The sequence below is a fragment of the Ranitomeya variabilis genome, chromosome 3, assembly GCF_051348905.1.
Source record: "Ranitomeya variabilis isolate aRanVar5 chromosome 3, aRanVar5.hap1, whole genome shotgun sequence".
In the NCBI taxonomy this organism is placed as follows: Eukaryota; Metazoa; Chordata; class Amphibia; order Anura; family Dendrobatidae; genus Ranitomeya; species Ranitomeya variabilis.
The window spans coordinates 150,344,526-150,357,234 of record NC_135234.1 but is presented as its reverse complement, the minus strand read 5'-3'; positions in this window follow the sequence as shown (position 1 = coordinate 150,357,234).

Below are 12,709 nucleotides of genomic sequence, written 5' to 3'. Positions count from 1 at the left end.
CATGCCATTTTACCGAAGAAAGTAGCAGAAGCAGCAAACATATGCAGCCACCTGGAATGATCTCTGGGCCATGAATGAAAATAGAAGCAGGTGATGCACTCTGGCCAATCATGAAGGAACAATTCAAACCTCCAGCAGAATCAGACATACACGCTTGGGAGTCAGGGCCACAGCTAATTGAACAGCTCAGAGAGTGGGCCAAAGGCAGATTGGCAGGACAAGCCATGACATGAGCCAAGATAAGACAGAGTCTGTAAAGAAGTTTCATTGCAGAGTAATGCAAGTATTCCAAGACTTGGGCTTCACCATTCATGACCAGATACACAGGCCTTTGGGCATGGACTGAGACAGCCAATCAGGAAACCACTGATAGTGGCTAGGCCTAGGAACAGGTCAATAGCAGTGGACTGACCCAGAAAAAATGTTTTATGTGCGCCTAGGAGACTGTCTATTGCCGATTGTCACCAAAACTGCCACCATTATAGCACCACAAAGAGCGCGAAGAAGGAAACGGGTGCCGTGCTGCTGAGAACGCTCGAAGGGGAGCCAGAGGTGAAGACGCTGCAAAGTGCCGACCAACACACCACCAGAAGAACCGCTGCAGACTCCAGAGAGGAGACACCGACCTCAATAAGGTTAGCAAAGGGGAGAAGCTATGTCAGACCAGGGGTAAGAAGTGACGGCAGATGCAGCCGCAGCCCCTGTAACGCCCCAAGACCTTGGGTTGGATGCAGCCGCCGGTCTCATGGCACCCCGGGCCTCGCCACTAATGCACCTGCAGGCCCCGTCTTACCACCGCAGCTTCAATCAGCAGGCCGGACCCCGCTGCCGCTACAGTACCCATCATGCCGTTGTCCACAGTAGCCAAAGGGATTGAGTCCCAACCAGGGGTGCAGAAGACAGCCCCTCTCATGGTGACCACTGACCTGAAAGCGCAACCACCCTACAAAGACAGAAAAAGTGTCAAGTGTTACATCTGTGGCAAGTTTGGCCATTTCCAGAACCAGTGCAAAGCACTCACGCCCCCGAAGAGACTGGACCCATGCAATCCAAGAGTTGGTCCAGAGAAACAGGTCAAGGAGGAAGTGCAGAAAGCAGTGAAGTACCCCGTCCATAGGACAGAGGCAAGCAAGCCAGGTCTGCAAGACACTACGCTCCTGACATGTAAAACTTCATCTGCAGGACCAATACCTCAAATTACCTTTAAAAGTGGATGGCGTTGTCAGATCCAAAGTGGTGCAGCCAGAAGTGTGATGACACCTGTGGAACTCGCTCATCCCACCTGCCTATCAGAATCCTCTGTGTCTCGCATGGGCATTGATGGTCAAGTCAGACATTCTCAGCTTACAAAGCCACTGAGCGTGTGCACTCAGCCAGGACACTCTATCCTGTCCCAGTTTGTGGTGTAAAGGACCTGCCACTCAACGTACTGGGAGCGAACCTACTGCAGAAGCTGAAGGCAACCACAGTGTTCCAGGGAGATGGGACAGTGACACTTTCTTCATCCCTGACCCAAGAAGAGTCATGCTGGCGGCCCTACAAGAACATTAAGCAACCAATGAGGCCTACTCAAGGAGGTACTGGACGTAGTACCAGAAAGTCTATGGTCTAAGGGACCCCAGCACGTGAGAAAACCTCAAGTTGCCCCAGTACGGGTGTCACTCAAGCCATGTACCCCGTACCCTCGTAAGGCCCAGGCCAGGCCTAGAGTCAAGCTGCCTCTGACCAACTGAAGGTCTACCTGGAAATAGGAATCATTGTTCCTCGCAAATCGCCTTGCAATACCCCGCTTTTCCCCGCCAAGAAAAAGACTGTAAAAGGAGAGCCAGCCAAGTTCAGAATGGTATATAACCTGAGAGCTGTGAATGACACCACAGTGTTTGAAACTGCAATTATGCCGAATCCGCACACTCTGCTCTCGAATGTGCCTGCCACAGCAAAAGTGTTCACAGTGACTGACCTGGCTAATGTTTTCTCCAGTGTTCCCCTTCATCCGGAAGACCAGTTCCTGTTTGCCTTAATGCACCAGGGGGGACACCACACATGGACAGTGATGCCACAGTGGGCCCAGAACAGCCCTTCACAGTTCACCAAAGCAATGTCCACAGTTCTCACCAACTGAGTCACAGAACAAGCAGAAGTAACCCTGCTACAATACATGGACAATCTACTCCTTTGTGCAGTTGACTTTGACACGTGTAAAGCCCATTCCTTGTATCTCCTACTCTACCTGGCGGAGCAGCACTGCAAGATCTCAAAGAACAAAGTCCAGTGGTGTCTGAAGCAAGTTACGTTCCAGAGACACTGTATTGCTCACCAGGCGAAACACCTGACAGATGACCGGCAGACCACAGTGGAGAAGATGGTCCCTCCGACAACTCCAAAGGTGCTACAGGCCTTCCTTGGTCTAGTTTCATATTGCAGAGCCTGGATCCCTGATGCTTCCGTCCTAATGCAGCCTCTGTGTGAATACGTCAGTGTGACCCCGTTCCTCCAGACAGATGTGGCCTTCAGTTCGTTCAAGAAGTTAAAAGGCTCTGTAGTCTCAGCGCCAGCACTAGGCCTATCTGACTACAAGAAGCCATTCCGTCTCTACTTGATGAGAAGAAAAGGCCTTGCTACTGGAGTCCTGACACAGCTTCAGGGGGGAAAGCAGAGACTTTCGGACTACTTTTCAGCTTGCCTGGATCCAGTTGCAAGGGAAGCCTCTTCCTCCCGCATGAGAGCAGCAGTTGCAGCACACGCCCTCCTGGACAGGACTACTGACATCAGTGGTAAAACCATGGGAAATCCTGGCTCTGCATGACATCTCAGCAATCCTCAACCAAACCCAGCCAAAACATCTCTCCACCGCCAGCATTCTTCGCCTCCAGTGCTCTCTACTCCTGCCCCAACAATGTCACCATCTCCAGATGCACAGTCCTCAATCCGCCCACTCTACTCCCACTCCCAAGGGGGGATACAGATATGGGTCCTCGGATAAAAAGTCTGATCAAAATCTGCATGATACCTTCTGCAGGGATCTGAATTTGCTCCGGACGGATGACCATGATTGCTTCAGCATCATGCAACAGGAAACAGCAGGGCTACCCAAGGTGGCAGAAGAGCCACTGACCAACCCAGAGTTGATCCTTTATGTGGATGGCTCCAGATTTGCAGATGATGAAGGAAGATTCCACACGGGAGGTGCAGCGACCAGCAATCAAGAGATCCTGTGGTCCAGAAGTCTGCCGCCCAGTCTGTCAACCCAGGAAGCAGAACTGATAGCGCTGATGAAGGCCTACCAGATGGCAGAAGACAAGACTGAGAAAATGTTTACCGATTCAAGGTACTTGCATGGCATAGCACACGACTTCGGACCCATCTGGGCTGCAAGGGACTTCCTCACAGCAAGCGGAACAACCGTGAAGTATCAATGGAGCCATTAAGGACCTGCTGAACACACTTCAACTTCCAAAAGTGGTGACAATGCTAAAAGTCAAAGCGCATGGAAAACTGAACACAGTAGGGGCACGAGGCAACAACATGGCGGATATGGCAGCCAAAGAAACAGTCAAGGGAAGACAATATGGACAAGTGGAAGAGGTCGTAGAGCCGGACGGCTACTACAGGACGGCTGAAGACAGAAAGCCTGACAAGATGACATCCTGGGATCTGCTCAAAAAAAAGTTGCAAGAGCAAGCCCCAAAGGACAAGAAGGAATGCTGGATGCAGAAGTGAGCAACACATGAAGAAGGAAGGGTATACTCAATGGACTACAAACCCTGTTTACCCCGAAGCATGTACCCTATGGTGGTCCAGTGGGCACATGGGCCCACGCACAGATTAAAGACACAGATGAATGATCCGATTGGTGCTTACTGGTTCGCTCCAGAAATCTCCACCCTAACAGCCAAGTTCATAAACAGCTGTCTGACCTGTGGCAAATGCAACCCTGGAAGAATGAAGAAAGTTCCCACACATCAACTTGCCAGACCACTGTACCCCCTTCCAGAGGATCCAGATAGACCACATCCAGATGCCGCCAAGTGGAGAATTCGAATATGCCCTTGTGGCCGTGGACATGTTCTCAAGATGACAGCCAGAAGCTTTCCCAGTGAAGAACCAGTCAGCAAAGACTACTGCAAAGAAGCTACTCTCAGAGACGAGATATGCAGCTATGGGGTCCCAGAAGTGATAGAGAGTGACCAGGGACCTGCATTCACAGCAAACCTCACATGAGAGATCTAGTCAGCAGTAGGGTCAGACTTAGGCCTACACACTCCCAATCACACTACTCAGTGTTCAGGCACACTCCCAGAGGCCCAGGAAAGCTGTCACCATATGAAATTTTGTTTGTGTCTGGTCCCAGGTTAGGGGTATCCTTTCCCTTAGCAGCTGATTATGTAATATGATACTTTGTCTGCTTATGTAATTGAAATCACCAAGAAACTTGCTAACATCCATTCTCGAGTTTTTTCTTCATTGCCAGATCCAGATTCAGTGTCCGGTATGCACTCCTAGAAGCCAGGAGACTGGGTGTTGGTGAAAAAGCTTGTAAGGAGAACACCACTCGATCCCAGATTTGATGGTCCTGCTCAAGTGCTGCTGATGACACCAAACTCTGTGAAACTGGAGGGAAGACTCGCTTGGATCCACTCATCGCATGGCAAGAAAGCTCCCCTACCAGAAGATGACACCCAAGCCAGAATGATGTCGTGGATGCCCTGCCTGACCGAAGAGATGACCTACCTGATAAAGACTGCACATCGCTCACTACACATGCTATTGACTAAGAGACTGATTGCAACGAACCCCCGTTAGGGACAGATCTCCTGACCGCCCATTTGCGAAAAGTCTGTATGGAGTGGGGCACAGGCGTTAGGCTTGTGTCAGTTCGCCAACAGCACAAAAGAGTTGCAGCGCTTTGGGACAGGAGGCTAGGATTAGGGCAAGTGATATCTAAGGGGGGCTTGTGATAGAAATATATATATCATGTAGATCTCACTTGCATGTATACTCCTCTATAATCAAATATATACTTATATGCTCACAACTAATATATACATTATAATCAATGGTTTAAAATGGCTGACACAATCTGAACTGATATAAGCCTGATATAACCCAGACAGATCATATGGGGTTTTCCACCCCTAAAAGCAGAAGAGAGTCAGATGTTTGGTGACTGCTGGTCAGGTGTCTCCACTTTGTCCTAGACAGAGAACTCGAGTTTAGTTGCTTGATCAGCAGTCATATGAGCATTAATCACAGTATTCCATATATGTTTAGATAACCAATGACAGAGGAGCTAGACAATATGGTAATTAACTAACCACCCCTGACAACCCCTAACCACTCCTTTCTATGTGAAAATATAAAACTATGTATGTACAATAAAGATTCAGTATTGATGGAATGTTGTTCTGTCACAGTTGTGTACAGTCCATTCTTGATGAGCGCTCAAAATACTCAGTCTAATTGGGAGCGGCCACAGCACACACAGGGATATATTTATCCAACCCTAATATTTCCATAACACCTGCGAGTCTGAATGAGTCCATGACGATGGCTATTCAGATCGATAGGCGTCTGCGGGAGCGCAAACCTGTGCACCATTTGGCGGTGTCTACTGAGAAAACGCCAGAAAATATGCAATGTGATAGAATTCTGTCCAGAAGCGAGCGGCAGAATTTTAGACGAAAAAATGGGTTGTGCTTCTATTGTGGTGATTCAACTCATGTTATATCAGCATGCTTTAAGCGTACTAAGAAGCCTGACAAGTCTGTTTCAATTAGCACTTTACAGTCTAAGTTTATTCTATCTGTGACCCTGATTTGTTCTTTGTCATCTATTACCGCGGACGCCTATGTCGACTCTGGCGCTGCTTTGAGTCTTATGGATTGGTCCTTTGCCAAACGCTGTGGGTATGATTTGGAGCCACTGGAGGCTCCGATACCTCTGAAAGGGATTGACTCCACCCCATTGGCTAGTAATAAACCACAATACTGGACACAAGTGACTATGAGTGTTAATCCGGATCACCAGGAGGTTATTCGCTTTCTGGTGCTGTATAATCTACATGATGTTTTGGTGCTGGGATTGCCATGGCTGCAATCTCATAACCCAGTCCTCGACTGGAGAGCTATGTCTGTGTTAAGCTGGGGATGTAAAGGAACTCATGGGGACGTACCTTTGGTTTCCATTTCATCATCTATTCCCTCTGAGATTCCTGAATTCTTGTCTGACTTTCGTGACGTTTTTGAAGAACCCAAGGTTGGTTCACTACCTCCGCACCGGGAGTGCGATTGTGCCATAGACTTGATTCCGGGTAGTAAATACCCTAAGGGTCGTTTATTTAATCTGTCTGTGCCTGAACACGCTGCTATGTGAGAATATATAAAGGAGTCCTTGGAAAAGGGACATATTCGTCCTTCGTCATCTCCCTTAGGAGCCGGTTTTTTCTTTGTGTCTAAGAAAGACGGCTCTTTGAGGCCGTGTATTGATTATCGACTTTTGAATAAAATCACGGTTAAATATCAATATCCGTTACCACTGCTTACTGATTTGTTTGCTCGTATAAAGGGGGCCAAGTGGTTCTCTAAGATTGATCTCCGTGGTGCGTATAATTTGGTGCGAATCAAGCAGGGGGATGAGTGGAAAACCGCATTTAATACGCCCGAGGGCCATTTTGAGTATTTGGTGATGCCTTTTGGTCTTTCAAATGCCCCTTCAGTCTTCCAGTCCTTTATGCATGACATTTTCCGCGATTATTTGGATAAATTTATGATTGTGTATCTGGATGATATTCTGATTTTTTCGGATGACTGGGACTCTCATGTCCAGCAGGTCAGGAGGGTTTTTCAGGTTTTGCGGTCTAATTCCTTGTGTGTGAAGGGTTCTAAGTGTGTTTTTGGGGTTCAAAAGATTTCTTTCTTGGGATACATTTTTTCCCCCTCTTCCATCGAGATGGATCCTGTCAAGGTTCAGGCTATTGGTGATTGGACGCAACCCTCTTCTCTTAAGAGTCTTCAGAAATTTTTGGGCTTTGCTAACTTTTATCGTCGATTTATTGCTGGTTTTTCTGATGTTGTAAAACCATTGACTGATTTGACTAAGAAGGGTGCTGATGTTGCTGATTGGTCCCCTGATGCTGTGGAGGCCTTTCGGGAGCTCAAGCGCCGCTTTTCTTCCGCCCCAGTGTTGCGTCAGCCTGATTTTGCTCTTCCTTTTCAGGTTGAGGTCGACGCTTCTGAAATCGGAGCTGGGGCGGTGTTGTCGCAGAGAAGTTCCGACTGCTCCGTGATGAGACCTTGTGCTTTTTTTTCCCGTAAATTTTCGCCCGCCGAGCGGAATTATGATATTGGGAATCGGGAGCTTTTGGCCATGAAGTGGGCTTTTGAGGAGTGGCGTCACTGGCTTGAGGGGGCCAGACATCAGGTGGTGGTATTGACTGACCACAAAAATTTAATTTACCTTGAGTCTGCCAGGCGCCTGAATCCTAGACAGGCGCGCTGGTCGTTGTTTTTCTCTCGGTTTAATTTTGTGGTGTCGTACCTACCGGGTTCTAAGAATGTTAAGGCGGATGCCCTTTCTAGGAGTTTTGAGCCTGACTCCCCTGGTAATTCTGAGCCCACAGGTATCCTTAAAGATGGAGTGATATTGTCTGCCGTTTCTCCAGACCTGCGGCGGGCCTTGCAGGAGTTTCAGGCGGATAGACCTGATCGTTGCCCACCTGGTAGACTGTTTGTTCCTGATGATTGGACCAGTAGAGTCATCTCTGAGGTTCATTCTTCTGCGTTGGCAGGTCATCCTGGAATCTTTGGTACCAGGGATTTGGTGGCAAGGTCCTTCTGGTGGCCTTCCCTGTCACGAGATGTGCGAGGCTTTGTGCAGTCTTGTGACGTTTGTGCTCGGGCCAAGCCTTGTTGTTCTCGGGCTAGTGGATTGTTGTTGCCCTTGCCTATCCCGAAGAGGCCTTGGACGCACATCTCGATGGATTTTATTTCGGATCTGCCTGTTTCTCAGAAGATGTCTGTCATCTGGGTGGTGTGTGACCGTTTCTCTAAGATGGTCCATCTGGTTCCCTTGCCTAAGTTGCCTTCTTCTTCCGAGTTGGTTCCTCTGTTTTTTCAAAATGTTGTTCGTTTGCATGGTATTCCTGAGAATATCGTTTCTGACAGAGGGACCCAATTCGTGTCTAGATTTTGGCGGGCATTCTGTGCTAGGATGGGCATAGATTTGTCTTTTTCGTCTGCTTTCCATCCTCAGACTAATGGCCAGACCGAGCGGACTAATCAGACCTTGGAGACATATTTGAGGTGTTTTGTGTCTGCGGATCAGGATGATTGGGTTGCTTTTTTGCCTTTGGCGGAGTTCGCCCTCAATAATCGGGCCAGCTCTGCCACCTTGGTGTCCCCGTTTTTCTGTAATTTGGGGTTTCATCCTCGATTTTCCTCCGGTCAAGTGGAATCTTCGGATTGTCCTGGAGTGGATGCTGTGGTGGAGAGGTTGCATCAGATTTGGGGGCAGGTGGTGGACAATTTGAAGTTGTCCCAGGAGAAGACTCAGCTTTTTGCCAACCGCCGTCGTCGTGTTGGTCCTCGGCTTTGTGTTGGGGACTTGGTGTGGTTGTCTTCTCGTTTTGTCCCTATGAGGGTTTCTTCTCCTAAGTTTAAGCCTCGGTTCATCGGCCCGTACAAGATATTGGAGATTCTTAACCCTGTGTCCTTCCGTTTGGACCTCCCTGCATCCTTTTCGATTCATAATGTTTTTCATCGGTCATTGTTGCGCAGGTATGAGGTACCGGTTGTACCTTCCGTTGAGCCTCCTGCTCCGGTGTTGGTTGAGGGTGAGTTGGAGTACGTTGTGGAAAAGATCTTAGACTCTCGTGTTTCCAGACGGAGACTCCAGTATCTGGTCAAATGGAAGGGATACGGTCAGGAGGATAATTCTTGGGTCACTGCCTCTGATGTTCATGCCTCCGATCTTGTCCGTGCCTTTCATAGGGCTCATCCTGATCGCCCTGGTGGTTCTGGTGAGGGTTCGGTGCCCCCTCCTTGAGGGGGGGGGTACTGTTGTGAATTTGGATTCTGGGCTCCCCCGGTGGCCACTTGTGGAATTGAACTTGTGTGCATCATCCCCTCTGTTCACCTGCTCCTATCAGGATGTGGGAGTCGCTATATAACCTTGCTCCTCTGTCAGTTTCTTGCCGGTCAACAATGTAATCAGAAGCCTTCTGTGCTTGTTCCTGCTACTAGACAACTCCCAGCTAAGTTGGACTTTTGTCCTTGTGTGTTTTTGCATTTAGTTCCTGTTCACAGCTGCTGTTTCGTTACTGTGTCTGGAAAGCTCTTGTGATCGGAAATTGCCACTCTGGTGTTATGAGTTAATGCTAGAGTCTTAAAGGAATTTCTGGATGGTGTTTTGTTAGGGTTTTCTGCTGACCATGAAAGTGTCCTTTCTGTCTTCCTGCTATCTAGAAAGCGGACCTCGATTTTGCTAAACCTATTTTCATACTACGTTTGTCATTTCATCTAAAATCACCGCCAATATATGTGGGGGCCTCTGTCTGCCTTTTGGGAAAATTTCTCTAGAGGTGAGCCAGGACTGTCTTTTCCTCTGCTAGGATTAGGTAGTTCTCCGGCTGGCGCTGGGCATCTAGGGTTAAAAAACGTAGGCATGCTACCCGGCCACTTCTAGTTGTGCGGCAGGTTTAGTTCATGGTCAGTATAGTTTCCATCTTCCAAGAGCTAGTTCTCATATATGCTGGGCTATGTTCTCTCACCATTGAGAATCATGACAGACACCCTACTCAACCCCGTCTAAACACAGCAGCCAGCCCTCAGCCCCTCAGATGTGGACAAGTAAAAGACCATTTTCTCCCAGCCATGCAAAGCTAAGAGGTTTAATTTCACCATCTGCAAGCTGTTGGCTATAGAAATGCTGCCTTTCCACCTGGTGGACACGGGATTTTCGAGACCTTATGTCCTTCGCAGTGCCCCAGTACCAGATGCCCAGTTGCCACTACTTCTCAAAGAAAGCTGTGCCAGTGCTACACCAGCATGTTGCACACAACATCACCTTTTCCTTAAGAAACTCTGTGTGTGACAGGGTGCATTTCATCACAGACACTTGGATGAGTAGACATGGACAGGGGCATTACATGTTGGTGACTGGGCACTGGGTAACTATGGTGACATCAGGAGAAGGGGCTGCTGTCCAAGTCTTGCCGTACCCACGAGTTGCTTATCGATCCTCTGTATCTAGAAGTTCCTCCACTGCTTCTGCCTCCTCAACCTCCTTTCGGTCCTCCACCTGCACCCAAAGCCTGTCTGGTAATGCCACCCGCGTTCTATCTGTGCAGAAGGAATCCTGCACATCTCCTTTCTATGCTGTCACCAGGGCTCAACAGCATCAGGCGGTGTTTACATTGAAATGTCTGGGAAATGTGAGTCACACAGCTGAGGAGTTGTGGTCAGCTCTGGAGACCGAGTTCCATCAATGGTTGTCTCCATTGAACCTGCAGCCAGGGATGACTGTGTGCAACAATGCTGCAAACCTGGGTGTGGCCCTTCGCCAAGGCAATGTCACACACGTGCCTTGTATGGCTCAAGTTTTGAATCTGGTTGTCCAGCAATTTTTATCCAACTATCCCAGACTAGATGGGCTTCTGCAGAGGGCACGGTCACTGGGTGCTCACTTCCGCCGTTCGCATTCTGCAGATCAACAACTTACATCTCTACAGAAGTCGTTGGGCTTGCCAGTACACCGGCTGAAATGCGATGTGCCCACATGGTGGAATTCAATTCTGCACATGTTGCAGCGAATGTGGCAGCACCAACGAGCCCTGGTGCAATACCTTCACAGAAGCAGCCCAATGGGAGGACACTATTCGGAGGCACAGGTAGTAACCGGAACGCCCCCTTAATGTCTGTTTTGCCCCTTCCCAACTTCTTGACCCGCCTGATTGCCTCGTCAAAGGAGGTATAGTACATAGTACTGTACTTGGTTCCACGTCTATGTTGTCGTTTACTAACCTGCCCCTTAGATATGACAAATGGTGGATTAGTCTGAATGTATTGGACTCTATTTTTGGCACGACTCCCAATGGGGATACCACTACGTCTTCTAAGGAAAGTGTTCTGAATGGACCCGCTGCCATTCTACCTAAAGATATATATATTTTTTTAAAATTTGTCACGACGTCTGGGTGTTGGTAGGGTGATTTTAGATTTTTACTCCAGCCTTTCTTGATTTTAGAAGGGCATGACATGTCTATATCTGTGTCTCCTCCTCCTTTTACTCCTCCACCTCTTTTCTTTTCGCATGACTATATGTAGTTGTGACTTTTCCAAGTGTTTGTTGTGTCTTCTGAGCAGTTTGTCAGCTTTTAGACACCTTTCAAAGTGTTTTCTATGTGTTTGTATGTGTTTGTGTTTACCTGCCATTGGTTTCAATGGGGTTCAACGGTGTTCGTCGAACCTTCGACGAACATTCATCGAACATGCCCCAGTTCGACGAACCGAACCAAACTGAACTCAAACACTAGGGGGGTGGCTCAACACTAATTACAAGTCTCAGTTACAAGTCTCAGAGTCCTACGTCCCTACATTGGGCCTACTTCTTAACTCGGTTTCCTGCAATGTCTCTTCCTTATCTCCAACTACATGACCAGGGTTAACGAGCTCTGTACTGTTATAGGCCAGTGAATTTTGGGCAAGGGGGGCTGTGATGGCAATAGTATATTTTTTTTAAAAAATGATGAAATCATATCCTTGTTGGCAAAGACTTCATAACATTTGTGTACCTTAAAGAGCTCATTTGAAAAGTTCCTTTTTGTGTTGCCTGGTTGCTCACATTGGACACAATACACTTCATATAAATTTGATAAAGCAATGCTGTTAGTTTGGCTCAGTAGTTCATTGTAAATATTTATTTGTCCTCAATATTAGTTTCTCTCCTTGAGAGCTATAACGTTGGCTGCATCAAATGGTAAGAGTTCAATACAAAAAAGTGATGTGTGAATGCTTGTAGATGCAGAGGACTTAATCAATTTTGGCTAAGATAACTTGTATGAGGGAGACTGCATGTTCCTTCTTTCTTTCTAAGATTATAAACAGGAATGATAATAAGTGTTCTTTTTATCTGTAAAGTAATTATTTGAAAGGATGTCAGATCATCTATTGTGTCTCCAGTATTTACTACACAACCGAACGGAACAGTTATGGAAAATTGAGCATAGTCACAGTTATTTTTTAGAACATATTCACATTCTTGCAGTTCTCACTTTTATTTCCGGAATACATAGAAGCAGCTATTTTTAACATTACTTATCTATAGATACTGGTCAAGAAGATTTTCATGATTATTCAGAGTACTCAATGGGTTAAGCTTAAGTTTTTCTAGAAAGGCTGAATATAGATATGACTGCTGCTAATAATGTAGTGCAAATATACAAATGGCGATTTTGAATCCAGATTGAAATATACCGAATGCATTCAGACAATTACATAGCTGAATTTCTTTTAAAACATTTACAGATGTGACAGACAATGCTCATAGTGACACAATCTTGAGAAATGTTTGTTCATTCATTTCACAAACAGTTCTAAGCTTCTATGTTTCTGTTGTTTGGCATTGTAAAACATTAAGGTTTACTGAACCTCTGCCTGTGGTGGTTTTATCTAAATCCTTGCGGGGTTCTCTGTCTTGGTGTTGCTTCTCTGAT